The sequence below is a fragment of the Chelonia mydas genome, chromosome 2, assembly GCF_015237465.2.
Source record: "Chelonia mydas isolate rCheMyd1 chromosome 2, rCheMyd1.pri.v2, whole genome shotgun sequence".
NCBI classification, from domain to species: Eukaryota; Metazoa; Chordata; order Testudines; family Cheloniidae; genus Chelonia; species Chelonia mydas.
The window spans coordinates 189940880-189967904 of record NC_057850.1 but is presented as its reverse complement, the minus strand read 5'-3'; the positions used below and the strand labels follow the sequence as shown (position 1 = coordinate 189967904).

The following is a 27025-nucleotide window of genomic DNA, read 5'->3' as shown; positions in this document are numbered from 1 at the left end:
CATTTTGCCATTAGCAGAGACGCAGTGGATACTGAAACTTTTAATCAGTGAAGTCTGAGATGCTGTGTGGTTCTGGGGTGGACAAGGCAATAACCTACTGTAAATCTTTTGGAGTTTGCTCTGATGTATTGAACTGCTTTTAATGTTGCATTAAATATTGAGAATGATCTGGCTGCATGCTGTTACATTTGATAGGGCTAGAAATAGATAGTAGCTACTCTCAGAAAAAGCACCAAACATGGTTTCATTTTTTTTCAATGTCAGTGGCCCTGGAAGGCCAGTCTGCATCTCCCAACAAGACTGAATGAAGTCCATGACACCTGGATTTTAATTAGTTAAATCATGCTTTGTTTTTCCCTAATGACATTGTACCATAATCTGCTGCCCAAAAGGGTCTCTTTTGCAACCAGTAACAAAAACAACTTTGCAAACCAGTTAGGGCATTGTAAAGAAAAGTGCAACCTCACAGCCAAAGATTAACAGTTTGAGTCAATGAACTAACATTCTTTTTTTTTTTTTAAAGCCAAACAAAAAACCCCCAGTAACCTCCAGCCCCCAAACACACGTCACCCCAATTTAAATGGCAGTTTTAAGCACATAGGACACATCTGACTTTGGGGAGGGGGGTTTACTTTTGGTCTCAAACACGTTGAGCTAGTTATTATTGAAAGGCCAAGTTACGTTTCCTTGCCAATAAAATTACTTTTCTGTTAACGATTATAGCCAGACCCCTGCATTATATAAATTAACTAATTGTGAAAACGGAGACTAAGGCTGGCTGGAGTTGTGATGACACCAGAACCACTCAATGTGATTATAGCCTTGTAATTCATAACATGATTACCTCTCATTTGTTTGCTGTGTGCTTTCTCTAACTATAATGTGCAGCATTTTTGTGTGAGAACAACCCATTTTGGGGGGAGGGCAGGGAGTAGTTGTTTCACCATTTTTCCCCCTCAAGGTCGATTCAAATAGCATTTTACCTTTGTGACCATTTAGTCCGTATTGTGCAGCAGCAGCAGCATCCCGTTGCTAGCTTGACTGCAATATTGGCTATAGCTTCAACTGTTTGGAGGATTGGGGATGCAGACCGATGCCATTCCTCAAAACCTGGCAAGCCAAAGACATGAAACACTTTATGGGTATTTTTTGAAAGAACAATAGCGTCAAGTACTGGATGAGAAATGCTGGACATCTGTTTTACTCATGTAACTTAAATTTTGCCAGTCCTCTTTTTTTAACTTCCCTTTCTATTTTGTAAAATATGCTTTTTGGGGAAATTAGCCTTGTGATCCAGTTGAAAGTGACAACTGCTTTCCACACAATGACTTTTTAACCTGAAGGTTTTGGAGAATAAATTAATATTACTTAATTATTGATTATTATCTATTGTGTTCTAGAGTATAAAATTATCTACTCTTGTGAAAAGTTGTATGTGTGTGCATGTGTGTGATATATTTGAACACAAGCATTATTTTTGCAAGGGTAGATAATATTACAAATCTACAATAAATTTTATATGGCATTAATTTCTCTCTCTCAAACCTAAGTAATAAAATAAACACACACATATATATTTCTGTACTATAGTCCTAAAGAGTTTAGAGTAGTGCAGACAGGCAGCATCTGGATTTTGTTATCTTAAAGCTAGCCATCAGCTTCTGGGACATTTTAGAGTATTTAGATCCATTCTATGTCTAAAGCCAATATTTGGGTAATCAAATAACGTGATAGAACTGTATCAGTTATCACGATAACACATACTAATATACCACTGTATGATTTCAACTCTGCTATGAAATTCACAACTTTTTTATTTTCTGGAAACTATGCTGCTTATTGTGTTAAACAAAATTTTAGAATTCAGCTGTGAATGTGTGTTCATATCTGGATATTCATACACAGGGAATGGGGAATGCATTAACTTAAAATCATATAAAGGAATTTTAGGCTTTCTGGGGCCATTTTTGTTCAATGCATAAAGCACAGAGCAACAGGACATTAAATATACAATGTTCTGAAATTTAAATGTTTTCCTCACGTTCTCAGATCAAGTGCTTTGCTTTTGCTTTGCTCACACTGTAAATTAATCTCAGCTGTTCTGAAAAAAGTACAATAGTACTGTGTAGCACAGCTTTTTGGAGGGGTTTTCTACAGGATTGAATAAAGTTCACAAGATATATAGTCCACATTTGTACCTTCTAATATAGCTAACATGTTGTTAAGCAATAATGGCGTACATTAATAACTGTATGGTCTAAAGAATGTTAAATAGAAGAATAGGATCCACATGTTTGGGTGATTGTCTCAGGTTTTACAAATGCCTCATGCAGAACATGAAACACACAGTCTGATTATTCAAATTAGTTGAGCATCTTAATTATAAGATGCCACCATTGAAGTTAAAACTTTAATGGCTGTTTCATACAGACCCACTATAATTCAAAAATTTTAAAAGGTTCAGTTTTGTAAAGGAGATTATAATGTCTTTAATATGTCCTGTAAGGACAAACAGAGGGATTGAAAGAAAAGGTATTTTTTTCTTTCTGTCATGAAACTGGCTCACTACTGAATTAGCTTGAATTGTCTGAACTTTCTTAGCTAAGTTCTGAGAGTAGAACTTGCTTATTCTAGGCATGTTATGAATTCTATTTAAAATCAAACATGTTTGTTACTGTTATAAATTAGGAATATGTGGCTTCATGTGTTCTTGCTGCAAAGAATATGTTCACATGTCACATGCATATGACACTATTTCCTATAATTTAGGGAACTCTGATTTTATTTTGAACTGCTTGACAATGAAATGTTACTCGAGTGGTGTGTGTGTTGACAGCATAACTAAGAAACCAACTAGTTTATGTAACTGTGTTGTAGAAATCCACTTATAAGAATATCATGGTACCTAATTTTGCCCCAGTCCTTGAATTTCCATTTTTGATCTCTTGCCTGAAAGAGTAGTTCTTTTTTTTAACATTGGGAGAAAAGACTGAGTGATGTGTAATTTCATTTAATGATTAGGAATGGCATGAGGAAAAAAAGATTTCGCCCACATGGTTTTACATATTTGATGGAGTCTTTTGAAGTAATAGTGCTTGTGTCTTTCCTTTGGCCTTTGCAGCTTATGGTCAGAATTAAGGCTGGGAAGACCATTCTTAGAAAACAGAGCATTGAATAAATTGAGTCATTTTCTGTTTGCAGTTACCTTTGGACAGACATTGATTCTTCTGGATTTATTTTTCACGATCGTTTGACCGGCACTTTATATGAACATATTTCAGCTTACCAGTTTTTCATATACTATTTGCTTTGCTAGATCTTTGTCCGTTCACTATTTATTATTCATTGGTCACCGAAGTCACATGGTATTAACTCCGGTTCCTGGTTGGATGGCTGAAACAGAGGGTGGCACCAGTAGTGAATACCTGTGTGCAAACACCCTGCCATGCACATATGTGTAATAGGAAGAACAGCTATTTCACAACATCTGTGTGAATAAAAACCCATCTGGCATGGATGTTAACAGAAAAGTAAACAAAAAGGGGTATGAAAAAGAATGAATTGGTAAGTGAGGCAGATGTGTGACAATGCTTGCACAAACTTGAGAAAGAAGCCCTGGAAATTCAAGCTAGTATAGTGCTGAAATTGTTACACTTTTTAAAAGTCACTTTGGGTATGAACATTTTTTTTTAAAAGAATGAAATCCTCCATTCTCTCTCCTTTTTTTTCTTTTTTCCATTTTTAAGTCATTCTTTGACCTGAGCAAGTAAAGAACTGCTTTGAGTTGTGTGTGTGCTGGAACGCTTCCTCTTCCCTGTATCAGCCTCATTTATAAAACAAATCTCTAGAACTCACACATAGCTCTCCATACCTCTCCACTACCTTGCACTTACTGAGCCAGAATTCTTTTCTCACTCACATTGCAGTTTAGTCAGTTTACTGCATTCCCCACTTTGGGCCATCTGGACATACAGAAGGCCTAGAAGAAAGAGTTCCAGATACTAAGATGCCTGACAGGGCTTTTTCTGACTGGTAGTGTTCAGATTGTGTTTGGTGCCTGGTGTGAGGTAGGGGTCAGGTGTAAGGAGTAATTCATCAACCGCACACTGATTTCAGGCTGCATTTTCAACCATCTGCAACCTGGACTGTTGCCAGGGCTCAAAAGTCTAGCTGGAGCCTGTGTGATGTGCCAAAGTAAAAGCAAACACTTGCAAATAGAGAAATACATTTCTGGGAATGAAATTTGTATGTACTTAATTCTTGGTTGGTTCAGTACATTATAGCATTTTAAAAAATATCTCTGACAGGTGTCTTTAAGATATATGCAGTTGTTTAAATGGAATTAAAATGTTGTTTGAACACTGATTATATTTTTGACTACGTTAATATCTAACTCTGGTATGCTGCGTCTTCCCTAGAAAATCAGAAACACATATGCTTGTTCGTCTTTCAGTACTACTTGCCATATATTTTTACACACTCTTAAGTTAAAAATACTTCTGTTGCTATAAAGGGCAATATCATTTTCAAATGATGTTGTATTTTAGTTGATCTTCTTTCAGTGTGAATCTGTTTAAATAAAAAACAAAAGTGGGAGAGTAAGATGAGATCCCCCCCTCCTTTTAAAGCAGTTGGACCTGCCTGTATGGCTAGGCTTGGCAGAATTCAGTGTTTATGTTTTTATAATTTCCATGGATGATGATGTTTATTTTTCAGCATTTAAAAAAAATATTGATTTAAATTTTCACTGTTGCAGAAAATTGAGGGGTGTCAGACAGAGGGAGGGGCTAGACAATTATTTAATGATTGTAGACATTGAGGATCCAGAAGCTAACGCTTTATAAACATTAAAACACAAATTGTTGACATCACATCAAAAGATACAAAGTGAATATCCTTAAATCAAACTTAAATAAGTTCTCAAGCAGCATTTTTCTTACTTAACCAAAATTTACAGATAGGCAGTCATCAATGGAAATATGTTTAATTGGTTTTGCTGGTACAATGAAATAGATATTTACCGACAAAAATCTAATCCTTCTAGGTTTATGTATGTCATAGGGCTGTATCTTGCAAACACATATGAATAACTAACTTTACTCCCATGAGAAAAGGTACAGTTTGCCAGGTCAGGTGATAATCTTGCTATAACTTACATATTATTGACAGTATTTCATACATGGCGCATATCTAAAAGCAAACCGTGGTGTTTAAAATTATTCTTACTATGCATCTGTGTTTATTAAAAGAGTAAGATAGACAAGATGATATATGTATCTGTTTAACTCAGATATCTTGGGGAAAAAATCATCAGATCAACGGCTCTTAGATTTCTGTGAATTAAAAACCAGACAAGAAAAACTGCGTACAGAGATAAATGCCTGAGTTCATTTCAGGTCTTTCTCTAAGGAGTCTGGATAGTGTTGGTTTTGCACTGATATGATTTTAAGCAGGTTTTTTGACATTATCAGTACTTCTGGAAGAGACTTGGAGTTCACTTTACAGACATGCCCACTCTGAAGCTTCCAGTAAGAGGAGCAGATTTTTTTAAATGAGTGGGTTGTTTTTATTATTGATTGTTTTTGTTTGTTTTTTTAAAAATCTTTTAATGATAGAAACTGTATGTAGAGAAAAGTGGTTGATGTTTCTCCAGGACTTGCTTCCAATGCTACATTAAAATTTTGTTTTGTAACAGTCTCATAAGCTACAGCTGTATGTGATTAAATAGTGTAATATCAAAAGCATGTGTGAATAGGCGCTTTTATGATATAGTTGTTCCATACCAAAAGACTGCAGATGGGCAGAATGGGGAAACTGAGAACAGTGATTTACTCATATATTGTCACAGTACATGTTGTGAGTACTTGTGTAGCTATGCTTTGCAATTGCTTTCACATGCATGCAGACAATATTGAGTGCTGGAAAGAAGTTTAGAAAGAAATGTTTTTATAAAGAGAGCCATCCCCTCAGCACAAACCTTCACAAACACAAAATATATCAGATTAAGAATTGTATGTGCAGAAAATAACATACCGAGTTTCGTATGCAGTTGATTACAATTATATATTATATTGCTTAACTGGATTTACAAATATATAGTTTGATCCTGCTCCCAGTGAGGTCAATGGTAAAAATCTCATTAACCTAAATGGTGCAGGATGATGCTCAGAAAGCATGTACAGTTCTCTATGGCAATGTGTTCTAGATAAGCACCATATATATTTTTAAAATATAGATTCCTCACAAAACCATAACTGAATCTCAAGTTGATCCTATGTACTGAATCTTCTCTAGATGTATGGATTTATTTTATATTACTTTAATTTGTATTGTATAGCATCTGCTTTCTGCTTCTTATCCACTGTCTGCCTGCTTCTTTCTCTCCCACAATTGAGGTATGATTTATACATATAGAAGTATAATTACAGTGCATGATGTCTTGCATGTTGTCTCTTGTTTTAAATGTCTATAATGATGTTCATTTTCTGTAAGAGAATAAGCGTAGTTACTAAAGGAAGGAACAGGGTGAAGACTGAAGATCTGTCATTGGCTTGTAGTTCTATAATTTTTTAATCAGAATTCAGTGTCATCCTTTTGAGAACTCTCATCTCTTGATGTGCCATTCTTTAGCAGTGGATAGATTTTCAACCTTTCATTGTAAAACCAGAGCGGAGGATTATTTCTCTGACTCTCAGATACAAAATGGTAGAACTTTTATTTGCCATTTTTAAAAAAACAGTTATGTGAATAATATCCCTCCTTTGCTTATTTTGGCAAAGCTGATTTTATGAATCAAGAAAGATCTAATTATATAAAAAGTGTTGAAATATGAAAATTTAACTGAATTTTCAATCAAATTATGCAGATAACATTCTGTAGACCCAAATTGCTAGAACACTCCTCTCTTGCATTATATTTGTGTCATTCAGATCACTTGATTGGTACAGATCATAAGTGAAAGTCCTAAACCATATTAGATTGTGTTTGTTATGATGTAGAGACCTCTAATTTTTGGTTCCTTGTGTACAGACATTTGATTCTCGATGACGTGTTTTATGGATGGTACTGTGGGGTGGCTGTTGATTTATAGGGTGTTACATAGTAGAAGTGACCTCACTGCTGTGTGATTAAAATTTATTTAAGAAGAAAGTTGTTGAACAGATTTTTTTCCCATGGAATATGAATCAAACATTGCTTTGTTCATACTTTGTGAACTGGCATCTTTAACGGACTCAATCTTTTAAATCAAAGCTTCCCGTGGCAAACTAATTTGTCTTGTATGTTAAAGAGATGAAGTAGAGAGATTCTCATGGGTGTACCAAAATGACACTGTCTTTCTTAATAACTATTTGTTCAGTTTATTCCCCTTACTTTTTTTGTACAGTCTGTGCCTCCATGATGCTGTATCTAAAGATCAAACACCCTGTACCATTTAGAGTTCAGTACTGATGCTGCCTCTGAGTCTGACCTTTCTGTGTTTAGCTTCACACCAACAGGAGGCGCAGAGCTGAATGATCAAATATTATTTGATTTGCTTAAAAGGCAAGCTGTGGATATTAGGAACAAATGCAATGTTATGCAGGCTGCAGTTGCTTTCCTGGCTAAGAAGTTGGTAACCTTTAGCTCGAGACTACAGGAAGCTGAGAGGGAAATCGAAGATATGGAAATAACTATTGATGGACAAGATGCTGCTTTGACAGAGAATTCCGAAGTGAGCAAAGCCCTGAGATATTGAATTGATGACCTGGAAAACAAGCTGAGATTAAGAAATATCATGTTGAAGGGGTTTCACAAGGCTTGGAGACAAGAGAACCTGAAATACTTCTATGTCAGAATGGATTATAAAACTGGGATGCATAATTATAGTGCAAGAAGTTAAGCCTAGATTTCAGGAACTCACTGCGTTTTCATTCCTGCTCTTCTTTTGGTTGCAAAAAGTACTGACAAAGCAAGAATGATATGCCTACATTAATTCCAAGGTGCTATGGAGGGTGGGCTTCTAAAAGCTTATGCTCAAATAAATTTGTTAGTCTCTAAGGTGCCACAAGTACTCCTTTTCTTTTCACTGATACAGACTAACACAGCTGCTACTCTGAAACCTGTCTAAAGGCTTGTTGTAATTTCTCCCCTCTCCCCACATGCTCACAGATGCCTTCTGGAAGAATAAGGAAGCTGATGGTAGCCAAGCAGTGGAAGAAATGGTCTTGGAAATCTTAGACATATGGGGGACTTCTTAGTTTCCTTAAGTGGGAAGGAATTGCTGTCTTTAAAACATGCTGCCAGTGCGTTTGCTTTATAGGGGAGGAAGCGCTTCTCACTACACAGACAAAGACTGCAATCCTTATTTCTGTTCTACCCGGCTCTGCCTCAAATTTGTCTAACCTTTTATTGTGGGGTATGCTTATAAATGAGTTAAGCTTGTTGGTAACGGGCAAATTGATGGATGCTATTAAAAAAGGGTAAAGATAATGGGGAATACAGTTTTTATTTTTATCTTCCCGTTTTATGGCCTTTTCCCTACCTCTTTTGATTCATAACAAAGGTGTACTGTGTTAATGATCCCTTGTTCCAGCTTTAACAAACTCTGAAATATTAAATATGAACTAGGTAGTTTGGAGCGCTTCATGACTGTGATTCAAGAGCATGATTTTATATTTAATGAAGGTAATGCACTACTTAAAATATCAATTCAAATTTTAGTGAACTTACAACAATATGTTTTTGGGGACCAGTACTTGTGAGTAGAAAATGAAAATTTATTTTTTAAAATGTTATATTTTTGATATGACTTAAACAAGAAATTCTGTAAAGATGAACATATCTGTGGCATTCATTTCTTACTCATACTGGAATATCATATCTGCCTTTCACCTATTAATAGCCATGCTTTTAAAATATATGTAAGATCAGAACTGCAGATATTGCCTAAAACAAGAATGCTTTCAATACCACATATTCACGACTGTCTGTATTCCTTTTAGCTGATATACAGACCCAATAATCTACCTATATAATTGAACTTTATTATATGTCCTTACTTGCTTAGCTTGTAAATGAAATATGTACTTCTAAAATGGTTTTTAGAAAGGAAGGCTAGTACTGAAAAGAGAACCGAACAGGATATACACAAGTCTGCGTCTGTTTCTGTGTCGATGACAGCTAGCTTTAGCGCTCAAAGAAGAGTGAGAAACAATACCTGAAAGACATCAAAAAAAGACAGCAGCACTGAGTCTTTCAAACATTCGGCAAAACTTTCAGCATGACTTAATAATCTAAATGCCTCCCCTATGCTATATTAGAGGAGCATATACTGTGTCAAGATAGAACTCCTGTAAATACTGTTAAACAATCCTTTGTGAAAATAACCGTAAAGAAGACATATTGCTATGGCCTTTAGCAAAGCAGTTGGGAGCTTTCTGCCTGGAAGATCATCAGACTCGCAGACTTTTGTGTATGTGTTCTCTTTGTTGTTTTCCAGCTTTACATCCTAAAGAAATATTAGGTGAACCAGGTATTCCCAGTAAGTTTGTCATTTTCAGTGCCATTTCTAGGATGTAATGTGTGAAGGATCAAGTACGAAGACAGGTGAACTAAAAATAAATCTGGGTGACTTCTGGCTGTAGCAGGAGACCAACAGTGTGCACTGTGAATCCAAGTGCCTGTAATTGCCCCACAAGTGCAGGTATGAGACTCAGATGCCATTTCTTGAATTGGAAGATTGCTGTTATACCTTTTTTTAAAAAAAACAAAATAACAAAACTCCAATAATATGGCTACCAAGTCCACCTGACCTAAAAGACTGCTCTTATACGTGTAATTCAGAATGCTCATTGGCCAGTCAGATTCAGCCTTTTATCTCAGCCATTTTACAGAATTAGTATAACTGTATACAGTTGTCTCTGAGGAACGTGTAATTTCCTGTGGTTTGAAAAACGATTAGTGTAAGATTGTCTAAACCTAATAGCACAAACATTAATTTACTGTGATAGGTGGGTTGGTGGGGTTTTGTGCAAGCATAATTCAAAAAATAATTGTACTGAACAGAAAGAGAAATAAGTTTTGTATCCTTCATTTGCTGCCTTGCTCTTCCCTCAGTGGAGCCACTTTGACAATAATTGCTTAGCTTGATACAATGATTTAGATCTGCAGAGTTGTACAAACATTAGCTAATCCTCTCAACCCATTCTGAGAGGAGAAGCAAGTGATACTATCCCCATTTTATAGGTGTGGATGCAGTAGCCAGGGAAGTTAAAGGCAAAATTTTCAGAAGTGACCTCTGATTCTCTGATTAGTCAGAAAAGCTGAGCTCTCATAACCTAACTGATAGCGTGCTCAGCACCTCTGAAATGAGACCCAAGGTGTCCCAAGATGAGCACTTTTGAAAATATAGCTTTAAACGGCTTATCTGAAGCCAGAGACTGAGTTACTGTCATAGCTGGTTCAAAACGCAGGGTAAGATCAACCCACTGCTCTGGCCCTTTTACACCAGCTAAAAGGGACAGAGCAGTGTAAAGGGGTCCTGAAAGCCACGGCTCCTTCCAGGGGAGACTTCCCACAGTGTAGACACTGGTGAAGACAGCTGTAATGCTGCCCTCTAAGGTCCTGTGAGTAAGCCTCAGCATAAGGGCACTGCCTGATGCAGGGCTGGTGATGGGAGAGGCATCACGGGGGTGGGGTCGCAGCATCCACCATCGCTGAGATTTCAGGCTGCGCTGTGGCCTGCAGGACATCCCTGGGAGACGGCTGTCACTTGGATAGGCCAACTGGGCTGTCCGAGTTTTGCCAGGAGCCGCTTCAGTCCCCAGAGCTGCATAGAATCTCACTGGCAGAGGTGACTAGTGGCCAGTTCAATGCTCCACTCATTAGCCCAAATGTATCACTGCTATTTTGATATCAGTCACAATAGGAACAAATGTCTTTGCAAGATGTACTGAATTTTGAGGATGTCACTTGAGGATTGCTCTTGATCAATGATAGGTGAGTCTTACTTCAGGATAATTATCACTGGCTATGGTACTTCGTTAATCGTCAGGGCAACTTGGTGTAGAAAAGGAGTTGTTTACTGATAGGCGTTAGATAAATAGTATTCAATAAATACTTATTCATTGAGCCAGCTGGTCTTTCACTTCATATGCTCCAAATATGATGCGTCTTGCCAGGATTTATTTTCGGGTTGTTTTTTGTTGTTGTTGCTTTTTTCATTTTGGCTTCGAATGTAGTATGTGCTTCATTTATTATTTTGTTGGAAGTATCTGCACTTTTCAAAATGAGCTTGTTCTTAATGGGTACGACGTGCATTATATGAATGCTGAGAAATGGACTTTAAGACAGATGTTTATAATTTATGGATCCCAGATTTTTGCTTTAGTTATGGTAATGAAATATAAACAAGAGTGGCTCATTGCTGCTTTTTTTCCCAGCAGAACTGCAATGCCATTGCTTACTACCAAGAGCAAGAGGGTGGTTTTACAAACTTCCATGAGGAAGGGGTGGTGTGTTGCTTCTCTGCTCTAGGAGCTGATTGGTGGAGGGACTGTGTGACTCAAGACAGTCACAATTCCTTCCCAACTCCTCCCTTACTTTAAGGAAGGAATAAGCTACCTCATGCTTTTTTGCGGAGCAGCTTATTCTGCATCCAGACAGCTACTGTGACTGGCAAGCTGGGAGCAAGGGGTGGAGTTGTGCTTCCCCCATTCCCCACTCCTGTCTATCCCTTCCTCACTCATTTGCTTTTACAGGAGTGTTATCAGGTGAGTTGCCCCTGCTCCTAGCCAGTATCACAGTCTGAGCAGGAAAATACTGAGAACCTGACTCCTCTTTGCTTGCTAAGGAAGGGCTGTGGCAATCAAACCCAAAGTGGTTAAAAGCTGTGGGGAGTTGAATGTTTTCCCTGGAGCATTACAGCAGTTCACTATTGGAGGTGTGTGTTCTATAGCAGCAAGATTCTTCAGGTAATGTCCACTAACCTTCAAAGGGAATAGGGAGCGAGGAGATTATTGGGAGACAGTGACACACCTAGAAAATGCTGGTGCATGAGAGTTAGGTTCTGATGGCATGTAGTAAGTGGAAACCCCCTCCCCTGCCCCCCATCTTGCATATTATCAGTGTCCACGCTCTGTGATATGTATTATCTGCCAGGCCTATGTTCTTATGGGGGTCTTTCTCTTTTCTTTCCCCCCTCCTTCTGTGGTGTCTTCAATGTTTTGTTGTTTTCTGCTCCATGGCTTCTGCTGTATATTATTGTGCCTGTGCCGTGATTTCATCTGCAGTGCTTTTTCATTGGCCCTTGTGTCGTATTGTATTCCCCTCGCCTCATGTTGTTCGTATTGCAGTATCACCTACTGAGACTGGGGTCCCATTGTGCTGAACACTGTACAGAGTAAGAGACAGTCTTTACCCAGAAGAGCTTGCAGTCTAAATAAGCAAGACCTGTAAGGATGGGAGGGGAAACAGGCACAGAGAGGTGACTTGCCAAAGGGCACACAGCAAGGCAGAATGGGGAATAGAACCCATGTGTACTGATCCTCAGTCCACTTATCCACTAGCCAAATGCTCCCTGTTTTGCTACTTCCACTCCCACCACCCTTTTAGGTATTTTGTGTCTCCGCCTAGATGTGTGTATATATATGTCCACCTTTCCACTTAAGGTACTGGGTTGTCTCTCTCCTGGACCCTGTGTTGTGTGTCTGCCTACACAGCCACCTCCATTCCTCCTTCACTTGAGCCTTCTCGTACTCTTTCCTTTAGCTCTGTTCACTTGTGTTGTGTCTCCCATGTTTCGTTTTCTGGCTGATTTCCAAATGCTGGCAGCCAAATGAAATAAGCTAAAATCTGGCTCGTTGAAGCACCTTTTGTCAGTATGCCAACACTTCAGAGGTAAGGATTTTAGCTGATTTTGCTGGGCTCCCTGCATATTGAATAAAAAGGAGCTGGGCACAGCAGCCTAGCAGAGGAGATCAATACGAGACAGCAAGTCAACACTCCATGGACAAGAGGTCCACAACTACCATTATGTACCATAGCAAAAGAAACCTGCTCCAGGCTCAGAATTATACTCAGGATTTGTCAGACTTGTGCCCAATGTTGCTAGGACTATAGTATTTTGGGGTAGGCATCCTCCCTGGAATTGTTCACTGCTGTTAAAAGTTAATAATACAGAGGGGGGAGAGAGGGGAGATGTATATGTTTTGCAGCTAGACAAGTTGGCCATAGATGAATATTAAACTGAAATTTCAAATGGACACTGTCACATACAGTAGCTTAGGGCCAGAGTGTCAGAGGTACCTGGTGCCAGTAGCTCCTATTAACTTTCACTAGAGCACTGAATGATTAGCCCTTTTGAAAATCAGACCTTCCTGAGGTCCTATATGTGCTAGAACTGCTGGGGAAAATTGCTGTGGTTCTAAATGTTTTTTCTATAAAAGAAAATCTAAATTAAAAAGGCAGAAAGAATAGGCCCATGTTAAAGACATGCTGTCAGATTACAAAATAATGTATTGATTAAAAAAAACTAGTGCAAGTGGCTTTATTTGTGTTACAAATAGCACTTAATATTTATACCATGGAAATATTAAATATCTAATTTGCTTTGAACTCTGTATGTTTACCTTTGTTATTTTACTCTGCCTGGATAATGGAAATAGAATTGCCAGTTTCACAGTCAGGTCTCATACACAGGTCTTATTGCTGTATTTGGGTTGCAAATACTATAGGAGAATGGTTTTAAAAAAAATCAACAGAAATTAAAAAAACAGTTAATGGGATGAATTTTAGGGTTTGTAAAGCTTATTTTTATAAAACCTTCATTTTGGGCAAATTTTCAATACTTTGTAGTGTTGCCATCTCTCCCTTAGGTTCATATTCTGACACGCTCACACTAGGCAGAATCTTACTCCATGAGTACTTTTATTGAAATCACCGAGCTGGCAAACGGAGTGAGGAGATACTTAGCATGAATAAGGCAGGCAGAATCTGGTCCTTAGGAAAGAAATTTCATTTTGTGAGCATGTTGCAAGAAACGCAGATTTAAGAGATGAAAAACTACCGCTATATAGAAAAATACTTGTTTCATTTTAAACCTTGGTTCTGCAAGTGCTCATGGGAAGGAGTTTGTTCCTGCGGATATCTATTTAATCTATCTGTGGATTTTATACTGTTGCCCATTGCTCTGGTATCTTGCGCCATCTTCCTGCAATTCATTCCAACAGTGAGGTCCCTAGTGCACTTTGTAGAGTTTCTGTTATTTCTCTTTCTGGGGTAAAAATTTGCTTGGTAGGATTTTTTTTTAATTTTTTTTCTTTTGGTTATTTTATGGTTATTTTATGTGGAATTTCAGTTTTTTAAAAATATTTATTTAGTTTTTTAATTTTGGTTGGGGTTTTTAGGCAGAAGGAGTGTCAAGGTTAATGTTGGCATACATTACTAACATTTTTAAAGCACATTTGTTTTGTCCCAAATGTAACTTGACCTTTTACTAACAACCTTCCAGTACATTTTCAAATAGTTAATGGTAGTTGTTTGCTACGTTTTGTACAAATCTGAAATAAGGGATCTATTGAAGAAAAGAATTAGAAAGAAGCACAAAGGTATCTTCTCTTTTGTTTGTTACAAAGGTTGGAAAATATTCAAATGATATTTGATGTGTAGTAAAGCATTAGGTCAACCCGCGAAAACTGTAACAAGGTATTTTCTGTGAATAGAATTAGAATTGTTTGTTAAAATAGAAGTAAACATTTAAGTTAATCCAATAGGCAGGAACAAATTCTTGCCAATAAATAAGATCAGGGAGCTTAAAATGAAAAGAAGTAAACTAGATATTTGAGAAATGGATTGATACCCACCTCTGTACAATAGGGTATTAATGTTATGTAGCTAATCTGTCTCTATAATCTGTGTATCTAGTCTAGGAATTTACATGATTCCCATCACTGTAGCATCTCTGCTCCTCCCAAGTAATTTCAAAGAGAAATAACAATAACAATCTCTCTTCCTCCTTTTCTTTTCAGCCTGTCAGAGAAATAGCTTGATTAGTTTATACTTTGTGTGAGTGAGCGTGTTGCATGATATCTGAAGAACTGAGAAAAGCTAAAGCAATGAATCTGGCGGTTAATACTGAAAAGGTGAGCTGCTGCACGGTCATTCTTAGCTCATCTGGATGCGAGTTCTGTAGTCTAGGTCCAGCTCCTATGGATCTAGGTCCAGACTCCTGCATTCATGTGTTTCCTCTGTTGGTGTTTCAGTGAAACACCAGCCATTTCTGGCAGTCATAGAGGAAGAGGTGATCTCGGAGATAGGTAGAGGTAATCCTATGGAAGGCTTTGAATATTTGGGCAGAGACCTGGGCTGCCAGTGGACAACTTGTGTAGAGAGCAGAGCGCTGAGGTGATGTGCTCGCAGGGACCTTTGTTGCTATGCTTGACAGGCGTTTTGTAACATTTGGAGTTTTTCAGGTGTAAGGCTTCATTCCTACATAGACTGTATTCGGGCAAGGGGACACAGTCTATTAAATCAGTTATGTCTGAAATTTCTTTATCCACTGTTTTTACAACACCTAAGGTTACTGGAGTTGAAAGCAATTGGAGAAATATTGGCTTTGCTTTTTTCCCCCCATGTAGTTTCTGTTATGCACTGTGCATGGAGTCAGTTTGACTGTTTCTTTTTGTAGTCAGTTACAGCCTGATTCTCATATCTTTATGCACATTGGAGGGTTACCTTATGCCCCAACTCGTACTATTGAGATCAATGAGCCTACTCAGTCAGAATCTGGCCCTTAGTCATTTCCTCCTGTTTCTGTGTGGGCCTTTCGTAAAACAATAGGGGGACAGAAATAATATATATCTTTAAAAGTTGTGATACAGCACCTCAAAAATTAGCAGTGGGATTCAGGGGCAGGTGTAGCAAATGAAACTATTATGCCATTCTTTTAAAAAAGTGACTGGATTTACAACTAAAAGTTGATGATGACTCTTTGTTATTGTCAGGTCTTGTTCACGGATGGTGTCACATATCTAGTCAAGATCCCCCTCATGGACTTTCACCAGACTACCATGAGGGGATCTAAACACTGAATCTCTGTGTGTTTTAAGCCTCCAAGTTTGAACAGAGTACAGGCACTGACTCTGGCTTGGTCTCTCTATGCACACTGTTGGGGGAGGGAGGGCAGATCCTCTGTCTAGTGCCTTCTCCTGAGAGCTGAGACCTATCAGACCAACTGCCTAGCCCATGGGACCAGTGAATATCCCTCAGGCTCCCATATGGTGTATGCATTCCCCTTCTCAGAACTCCACTCTTGTGGGTTTACAATTTACCTCTTCAGGGCCATGTGATATATGTAACACACAACACAAACACACAAGGACTTGCACAGGATTCTTTGCTTAGTAGCCTGAGAAATACACAAATCTAGACAAAAATAATAAACCCTACATGCATTTCACTGCCTCAGTTTCCTCATCACCATGGAACATTCTTTGGGCTGGTGTCAGAGTCCTCTGGGGCATCCAAGATCTTTCTACTACAGCATGTAGCTTGTCTCCTAAACCATGGAGCCAGCCTATCTCTGCCTCTCTCTCTCTCTCTAGGTCAGCTTGATTTGACCTTGGTTGGTCTCACAGCTAAACCACCTCCCGACCTCTTTACGAAATCATGCCTGTCTCTTCTCCTCTCCTGCCCAAAGCTTCCTGTCCCTCGCAAAGCTTTCCCCCTGTGAGTTCTCTTTAAATCCCTGCTTTGTTACTTCTAACTCTTTTTGTCCTGTTTGGGACTTTTTCATTCTGTCTCAGACCTCTGCAGAGATTAACTAGATTGAACTGGTTTCCCAACTCTGGCACCGTCCTTAGGGTATCCATAGTTCCAAGGTGCTTCCACCTAACCAGGCAGTCATTACGTTGTAACAACTCTCCATTGTCCTTGATCTGGTGAGTACTTGCTAGAGGCTTGTCAGCAAATGGTGAATTCCACATTCACAGAGAGGCATTTAAAATGACAACATTTCATAACAATAACTTTATAAACATCACCCAGAATTCGTAAGTTATACGGACATGTTCCCCAAATTGTCACAGATGCTGAGGCAATTGAATTTCTAGATGCAGGAGGAAAGGAATACATGCTAACTAGAATTTCTGAAGTGGCAACTTAAGGAGCAGGATCTAGAACTGGAGTAGTCAATAGGCAGCCCACAGGCCAATTCCAGACCACCAGACACTTTTGAATGGACTGCGAAATCTTTTTGTTTACTTATTATCATTATTGTTTTGTATTATTATTTTCTCTGGAGTCTGGACCTTGATTATACCTTGACCAAGAAATTTGGGCCCTGACAAAAAAATAATTGACTACTCCTGGTCTAGAAATATACATTTTTTTTTAATCTATGGCTTAGAAACAGCAGCTATACACCCATATGCCATATTGGCACTTCTGTGGAAGTATTATCTTGCTGTACAGAATCCCACCTGACTTTTTTTTTTAAATGAAAATCTAACTGCCATGTTGTAAAGAAAAATTAAAAAATATGAATTGAGTATAACTGATGCAAAGACATCTGTGCGAGTGTACATTGAGTGGCATCTAATTTTGGAAGCTCACATGGGTGGAGTTTATTTTGTGGGTGAAACTTGGAAGGGCATCATTTCCTTTTCCCCCCCCCAATCTGAACCCTGCTGAGAATTACACATTGACACTTGACATGTTCACAAAGAGACAGAATGTGATTTTTTTTTTTAAAGGAAATTATCTCAAGGCCATTAATGTTTGTGGTTAAGTTTTTGCCTATGTACAGCTCATACCAAAACTTTCTACAGTGTCAGTACAATGCCAGTGAAATCTGATAAACTGCACCACAGAGATTAAACACCTTATAGCTGACAATTCTGTGTATGAAAATAAAAAATTCCTCAATATGACTTTAAGTGAAATACATTTTCTGTAGCTACAGTGATAACTATTGAATCTCTTTCCAGGTATAGTATGTATAAATTATCAAATACTTAGGTCAAGATTTTTAACGAGTGCTTGAAATCAGACTCCTATTGACATATTTCATCACCTAAATAAATGGCCTGATTTTTAAAATACTGAGCACACACTGAAAGCAATGGAAACTACTGTGTGCCTAGCACTTTTGAAAATCAGGTCATTAAGGTATATTTCAGTTATACATAACTCTGTGCTAATTAGGATTAAAAGAAAAAGAACGACTAAAAAAGCGGAGTGTATTTTATTGTCTTCTTATGAAAAAGACACTGGGTCAATTTCTGCATGACTTTTTTTCCAGCAGAGAGTTTGGCTCATACGGTCTAATTTAACTGTGTTCTTTGAAGAAGTCTCTTTAAAGACTGTGAGTCAGCAAATGTTTGAAGTGGTGAGTCATAGCTAAGACCAGCCGATTGATCGTAACTGTGGAGGTGGGAGGAGCAAAATCTTTGAGCTTTCTGCTGGGAAAGATCCATAGGGAGAGGCCTAATCTTGAGCTGAGAGAGCGCACGGAGTGGGAGGCACTGACTGGATATGCACATGACAGTTCGGCCCTGAGCAGCCTTGGCCACTCAGTTAGTTGTCAGTAGTCTAAAGTAAACAAAATTTGTTAAATAAATTAAATATTAAAAACAAACAACAAACCCAACCAACCCCCTCCACCTCTAGGTTCTGCTGTACAGATAATCCCTATCTGAAACAAATGCAGTCCAAGAGTGAAGATCCCAGTGTAATGATGGAGGTAAAAGACTAGCAGAAGATATGACCACTTGTTTGGAGGTCAAGAGGTGTATGTGTGTACCCAGTGCAAATAGCACAAGTGCATCTCGGAGCACAAGTACATCTTAAGGCCAGAGTTGCTGACCGCAGGAGCAACGATGGAATTATTTATAGAGGCAGCAAATAGATATACCGGGACACCGTAGAACAGGTTCAGCTCAGCACAGGCTGTCCTGATCTTCCAGTTGTATAATTTGGTCTCATGATGAGAAAAGAGCAAGATGGAAGAGAAGCTTAAACTCCCTTACATGGGAGGTGAAAAGCTTGTGTGCTCTACCATAAGAGGCGCCCCAGCAGCATGTGTAGTTATCCTGTGATTGCTTAACCTCATGAAGCCTCATTTGTATCGCGTTTCAAATGCCAAACTTTGTTATAAAGCTAACTTTTTTTGTTTACCTTATTAAGCATAAATATGTTCTGTAGCCTTGTGCTATATGGAATGCTGCCATTGTAAAAAAAAAAAAAATACTGACAGACAGGAACACATTCTTACAGAAAAATCACATAATTAAATTAAAATGAAAGTGTAGGTGAGACTTTTTCGCCTTTTTATTTCTTCACACTCCAGGAATTTATTTAAATTACTATGAAATTAGGATTTAAAGCAGAGCACTGAGAGTTTTGAGGGTGCAGACTTTAACAATGATCTGTTCCTATACGCTCTGTTGATACACTAGCTAGTGACTGCGTATTCGGCTGTCAGTAGTGGGCATGGAAAGCCCGTACCCTTTCTTACAAAGCAAAATTCCCAAATGACCAACTGCTAATCCAGGAGAATAATAATGGGATGTTAACCTTGCTGGCAGGCAGATGTTTCTATCCAGGTGTAACATCTCTGTCACAAGAAAGGGATTAGATACGCCAGCCCCATCAGCCAGTAAAATGTACACTCATCCAGGAATAGTTTTCCAATTTAAACAGTCTGTATAAAACACTCTTCTCCATACCAGACTAAAGGGCTGACTTCTCCAACCAGAAACAATATCTTGCCACATTGTGTATTATCTGATGCATCCCCTTTATGAGTCAGAAACAATTACCCCAATCATGTAATAGCATCCCACTCCAGATAAATCCATTTACATGCTGATCCAAAGCAAAAATGCTGAGCATTCCTTGGTATATTTCTCAGCCAGCCCCACCACTCCCCTAAGTGTGAAGGGGTTTGTCCTGATATTTTTCTTGGCTTGGAGGATTGTTGATCTCAAAGAAGGGCATAACGAGTGGGGTCCTGCAGGGCTCAGTTCTGGGTCCAGTTCTGTTCAATATCTTCATCAATGATTTAGATAATGGCATAGAGAATACGCTTGTAAAGTTTGTGTACTATACCAAGCTGAGAGGGGTTGCAAGTGCTTTGGAGGATAGGATTAAAATTCAAAATGATCTGTGCAAACTGGAGAAATAGTCTGAAGTAAATAGGATGGAATTCAATAAAGACAAATGCAAAGTACTCCACTTAGGAGGGAACAATCTGTTGCACACATACAAAATGGGAAATGACTGCCTAGGAAGGAGTACTGTGGAAAGGAATCTGGGGGTCATAGTGGACCACAGGCTAAATAAGAGTCAACATTGTAACACAATTGCAAAAAAAAGCAAATAATCTGGGATGTATTAGGAGTGTTGTAAGCAAGACATAAGAAATCATTCTTCTGCTCTACTCTGTGATGATTGGGCCCCAACTGGAGTATTGTGTCCAGTTCTGGGCGCCACATTTCAGAAAAGATGTGGACCAATTGGAGAAAGTCCAGAGAAGAGTAATAAAAATGATTAAAGGAAAACATGACCTATGAGGGAAAAATTGGGTTTGTTTAGTCTGGAAAAGAGAAGATTGAAAGGGGACATAACAGTTTTCAAGTACATAAAAGGTTGTTACAAGGAGGAGGGAGAAAAATTGCTGTTGTTAACCTCTGGTTAGGAAAAGAAGCAATGGGCTTAAATTGCAGCAAGGGAGGTTTAGATTGGACATTAGGAAAAACTTCCTATCAGGGTGGTTAAGCACGAGAATAAATTGCCTAGGGAGGTTGTGGAATCTCTATCATTGATTTTTAAGAGCAGGTTAGACAAACACCTGTCAGGGATGGTCTAGACCAGGGTTTCTGAAACTTCATTGCTCCGTGACCCCCTTCTGACAACAAAAATCATCACCCCAGGAAGGGGGACCAAAGCCACGGCCCTGGGGGGTGCCGAAGCTTGAGGGCTTCAGCCCTGGGGGGTGGGGCGTGGACTTTGGCTTCAGCCCTGGGTCCCAGCAAGTTTAATGACAGTCCTGGCAATCCCATTAAAATGGGGTCATGACCCACTTTGGGGTCCCGACCCACAGTTTGAGAACAATAACTGCTTTTTCAATCTGAATGCTGGATCGGAACCTTCCATATTTTATAAAATGTATAACCATGTGGTCAGACAGGGTGTGTATCATACAGAGACCTTTGGGGATGAGGCTACATAAATGATGACTAGTGATGCTGCTGCTTTCAGACACTGACTCTAATCATTTCCTGTCAGTATGCTCTAATAGTCCAGCAATGAGTGTGGAATAAATAGCTAGATAGATAAAGACCTGCCTTAAGCAGCTTTTTCAGTAAACAAAGAAGGAATACACCCTGACACCTGTGTTCTGTTCTTCCAGCTAGGGCTTTTATCAGGATAACGTATGTATATTTCCAGTGCAGCCAGCTCACTCTAAAACTATTTCAGCTGCAATGTTTGTGTTCTCTCTTTAACATTTCTGTGATTTCAGATCTAAAAATCATGGAAGAAGCCTGAGAAGCTCAGTCTGTTTAGCTTATTGATGAGAAGGTTGAGAGCAATTTGATACATGCTCTGTAAGTACCTATATTGGGAGAAAACACTAGTGGTCTCTTTAATTTAGCAGAAAAGATATCTCAAAAGTCAGTTACTGAAAGTTGAAGCTAGTAAAATTCATCTGGAGATACGGTGCATATTTTAATAGTGAAGGCAATTAACTATTGAAACAGATTGCCAAGAGGTGTGGTAGATTCTCCATCACTTGAAGTCTTTAAATCAAGATTTGATATCTTTCTAAACGAGGTGCTCTGATTCACCCACAGGTTATTGGGCTCAGGAATTACTGGGTGAATTTCTGTGGTCTCTGTTATACCAAGTCAGACTAGATGATCATAATGGTCCTTTCTGGCTTTCTAATCTGAGTCTGGGCTCTGTAACTACTATTATAATTTGAGTCACTAATTTAATTGCAAGAGATACTGGCAGACTTGAAGGGCTAAATTCAAAACTGAATCTAAGTAAGTGCACTTGGCTTCCCCAACTTCTATTACTTCAACTTAGACTCTCTTAGAGTCACACTGACTTACGCACTGTGAACTCAGCCCACTGAATAAAAGGAGGTCTAGGTGCGATACATCACAAGCTGAAACGCCAGAAGGGAGAGGGTATATCAAGGAAAAACAACTAACAGAAGAATACGTAAGAATGCATACACTTCAGGGCCCTCTAATTTGGCTTACAGCTTTTCTGACTCTTTGGCATATAAATAACATCAGTTCAGGCTCCCTTATGCGTCAACAGAGTAGGTATAAGAAGGTCTAAGGGGCTCCAAGTGAGCACAAGGGAGTATAAATTATATTTTCTTATTACATATTGCTTCTGAATTTTGCCCAGTTTCTTCCCTTTTATTTTCATTTTGTCATCTTTGTGCCAAAAACTATGGATCTGTGTAAATATTTTCCTGAGCGTTAAGTGTATCCAGCGTTTTACTGGATTTAGAGCAGTGCTTTTATAGAGAAGTGTAACGTAAGAAGCTGTAATTATTCACAAACTGCCTTCACTCCATGTTGGGTTGAAGAAATGGTAATGCTGAGATACAACAGTTGAGCAGTGAAACCCTCTGAGATTCAGAAGGCTTAGATAGTTTCCTGGTTTGTTTCTCCCTTTCATGCCCCACCCGGAAATTCCTGAAGTGAATCATGTCAAAAGGTGATGCTGGAAAATAACTGAATGAAAGTTTCATGTAGAGAATCCAAATGAACAAAACCTTAACTTGTTCATGGGGAAAGAGAAATAATCATACAATGTTTTCCTGTTAGCACTGAATAGAAAAATTAGCCTTTGTAAATGAATTGAGAGTTACAGTGAGGTTGCTATATGTAAAAACTATATACATGTTAGGCAGATTATTTCATCTCTCTTCGGATTACATTGCCACAAAAACTAAATCAAATCCTGTATTTCAGGGATGATAAGATTCTGAGATTCTTTGCTAGATTTTCGGTATGTTTTTTTTCTTGCGCTTTCATAAAACATTTAAAAAGTCAATGGGGAGGTAATGTTGTCTAGTGGATAGAGCAAGGAACTAGTACAACAGGGAGAGGCAAATCTCTGAGGTTTCATTTCCACCTCTACCATTTACTGTGCTGGGTAAACTCGGAGAAGTCACTCTTCTGTACCTTAGTTTATCCATCTGTGAAGTGGGTATAAAGTCTATAGTATCTCATAGAGGTATTATAAGAATGAATTGATATTTTAAAGATTCTTAGGTGATGGGAACTATATAAATGTAAAGTATGTGTTGTTTTCTATCCTATAAAAGAGAGTGGTTTGTCTCCTGTAACACCCCAATGTTCTTATGAATGATAAAATCACAAATGTTCCATAAATATGCTCAGTGCAATTTATTAGCATCTTTCCCTTGGAGCATTACAAAATGATTTACAGAGACAGGTGTTACTAATGGTTTCCAGCCACCCTTCACAAAAAGTGGAGCCTTTAGACACGGGATGTTGAAGGAAATAGAGCGTCATGTCTGTTTTTATAACAAGGCTGTAACTTGTTAACTAAAATCAAAAGGTCAGATTCAGTTGTTGTTAGTGACACCGTCTTTTGGCTGCTACTTATACCTCTTCACACATCACTGTGGAGTTTGGCCCACTGACAATAAGAGGATGTAAAATGATGTAACATGTAGAAAGTCACTCTAAAAGAGAAGAAAGGGTGTTGCATGAAAAGCAACTAGCAGGAGGGTGTAAGAAGGTATTAAGTTTACGTACTTAAACATATTGCTCCTTGACATGCATGTTGGACCAATTTTACTCCTTTGCCTCAATTTACACCTATGGTAATTTAAATCTATTTTCACCTGTCACTGGCAGCACCTTATACATCCTTTCATTTTGGCTCCAAAAAGCTTTAACACCCCCCCCTGCCCCCCCCCCCCCCCGGTAAATGGGGAATATGTGACCCATTTATTTCAAAATGGGAGGGCAAGGGGAGTGGCATAGCAAAAAACAAATTTTTTGGCTGGAATTCAGCTGTCCCTTCTTGTCTAACTTCTGCTTGGTAAGAAAGTTCCTTAAGCCTCTTATGCCACACAGAGTGTAGGGATCCAAAAAGGAACCGATGGCTGAAACCGTGTAGCACCATGGGCTTGAATCATCAAGCCAGCAAAGACTCTGGCTCAGGGTTTCCAGTGGCAGAAAGTCAGCTTGGGGAGCGGGCGGCGGACGGGCGGAGATTGCAGTGGTATAGACGGAATCCATACTGAGCTGGGGAGGCAGGAGCCAGCTATTGTTTCCCCAAAAGAGGGTGATGTTGACTGAGAGAAGCATCAATTTCAGCACCTTTCTGTTCAGCCTCTTCTGGAGCGACTCCTATGGAGCTTATTCTTTCTAGGGAAAAACATGGCACAGTCATTGCCAGCTCTTCCCTGGGGTGAGCCCTCCCAGGGACCTAGCTTCTCTTGCTGCACAGGAGGATACAGTTTGTCAGTGACTCAGGCCCCATGGTTTTCTGCAGATGTGGCCAATATCAAACATCTTAGTACAGATGGAGCTGCTTTTCTTTAGAGCAAAGCTGTACATATATTTTGCTCACAGGAGCCTTCTGAAAGTTCATATGGCTCACTTTTTTATTTGCTTTTGATTAAAATCGATGTTTCTGCCAGCCCTAGTGATCCTCCACCACATGAGATATCTGACTTTGATTCCTGGATCTAATCTTTTTACTCCATTGTATTGAGTGTGGAGACAGTGCACTCGGCCCCTAGAGGGAAGGCAGAACCTCAGACCTCTCAGCAGCGACCCCTCAGGGGCATGGAGAGGCATTGATGATGTCCAAGGGGAGTTCCTTTCAGCACTAATCAGCTGAAGATATGTGTCAGGTTGACATTCCCAGAGACCTCAGCCTTCTAAATCTGGAGCAGGCATGGTACATGTAACACAAGAGTGCAGGCTTATCACCCCACCCTGACAATCTTATTCAACCCTGCCATGGAAGGACCACCTCTACAGCTGAGAGGGTTATTTGTTCTCTGTATTCATTCAGTCCTTTCCATCTCTACTGAGGCTGATAGCAAGGGATGGCAATTAGCGCTGCTGTTCTTGTGGTGAGTTGTGATCTGTACATTTGTCCTCTTGGAGTTGAACTGAAACCAAAACCATCCATTGTTGCTGAGGATATAAAGGATATCCCCTGATATAAAAGCTGAGGAGGGTTTAGTGGTTTAAACTGTTATGAAAATAGGTGAAGTAGTTCATAAAGCTTGCACGATCAGACAGCATAATTTGTTTAATCACAAACGGGCCATTTTTGTAATCTTTCAGCCATTGTAGTCATTTTAAGAAATGGCTCTCTGAAGCTATGGTTTTCAACCTTTCTTCATTTGTGGACCCCTAAAATAATTTGAATGGAGGTTCAGACCTCAAAAGGAAATCTTAGACATAGTCTGCAGACCTCCAGGGACCCATGGTCCACAGGTTGAAAACCACTGCTCTAAAGCCATAACACAATATCACACATGATACTGCAAACATTTCAATCCTTTCATTTTGTTTACTGCTGCGCAGTTGAATGTTGGGGAAAGTGGGTGCAATTCCATTGAGTTCACACACATAATGATGCATTTTTGGAGTCATTTGTTGATTTACATTGTTAGTCATAACAACATTCCTTCGAGTCCCTTTTTAAAAGCAGACAAAATGGTGGAAACTTTGTTATAATGACTGAATTTCTCCACCCTCTGCTCAGCTCTTTGCCTAATTAGTGCCAACGATCTCACCACCTGCAGCTGCGGAAAGTTAATCCCCCTCAGATCCAGATTTGCCATGGCACCTTCTTGTAACCAAAGGCACGAAAGCTCAGGATGGACAGCTGTTCTGATAGACAGGTCTGGGAATCCTGCCTTCAACATGCATGTTTGATGTACAGTGGTCAGAGAATTGTTTGCATAGTTATCAGGAGACAAAGCTGCAGCATTAATAGCAGTTCCCGTGTAATTTCCGTTGGCAAAACTGTGCAGTTACCAGAAAATGACATGAACTGTTTTACTATAACTGTGGAATTAATTAATATCTTTACCAGGGTAGCATAGATAGAGTACACACTCCGGGCTGCCTGCCTCTTGTCCATGTGTTAGGATGGCATGATGCCTGATCACACGTTAGAGTGTTGTCATAGGACATGCAGTGGGTGCCAAGTGGGTGATGGGTTTATAGATGGACAGCTTGCATAATACTCTGAGTACCATTTCTTCTGCAGGAAGGATTTTCCTATGTGCCAGTCTGAACCTTGGGCACCATATGCCAACCCAATTCTTTATCATACCTGCTGAAATTCATGTGGGGGAAAAATGAATGCCTAAAAATTAGAGAAGAATACAATCACTTGTAGCTTTTGTAAAGGACAGGCAGGTACTTGGGGTACTAAAGTCTGGAGGGGGTCTATTGTCAGGGTATGTCTACACTAGAAATGTAAGTCAACCTATATTAAGTCAGTTTACAGTCAGCACAGTAATTGCTGCAGTGGTGCACGTCCACACCAGGAGCACTTCCAGCACTGAGCTCCGCTGGCAGCTCCCTGTCAGGAGTCCGTCTGCCCCACAGGCTCCTGGGCTCCCGGTGGGCTGCCCCCCACCTCCGCTCCTGTCTTCTTGGGCCCCTGCACCTGCTCCTTGTGGGGAGCTGGGCAGCCTTGTCAATTTCAGAGCTCAGGGAGTTGTGAAATTGACAAGGCTGCCCATCTCTCAGCTGGGAGTAGAGGAGCCGCTGGGGCTTCTCGCCCTGGCTCCCAGCTGGAAGCGGGCTCCATTCTCCCCTGGCTCCCCACCAGGAGCAGGATCCAGCCCCCCAGCTTTTCAAGGGAACTGAGGGCAGCTGGGCTCTAGCTGCCCAACTTTCTTGTCAATTTCACAGCTCCTGCCATGAAATTGGCAAGACAGCCAACAGCCAGTGTAAGGGGCGCAGTCGACACAGGCACAGGGTTGCCCTAACTACACCGACATACACGGCAGCCT

General features: G+C 39.5%; 1 protein-coding gene across 3 annotated transcripts in view; it reads left to right on the top strand.

Moving 5' to 3' along the window:
- RBMS3 (RNA binding motif single stranded interacting protein 3) overlaps positions 1-27025 on the top strand; it is a 755157-nt gene that overhangs the window by 204305 nt on the left and 523827 nt on the right. The window lies entirely within an intron of this gene.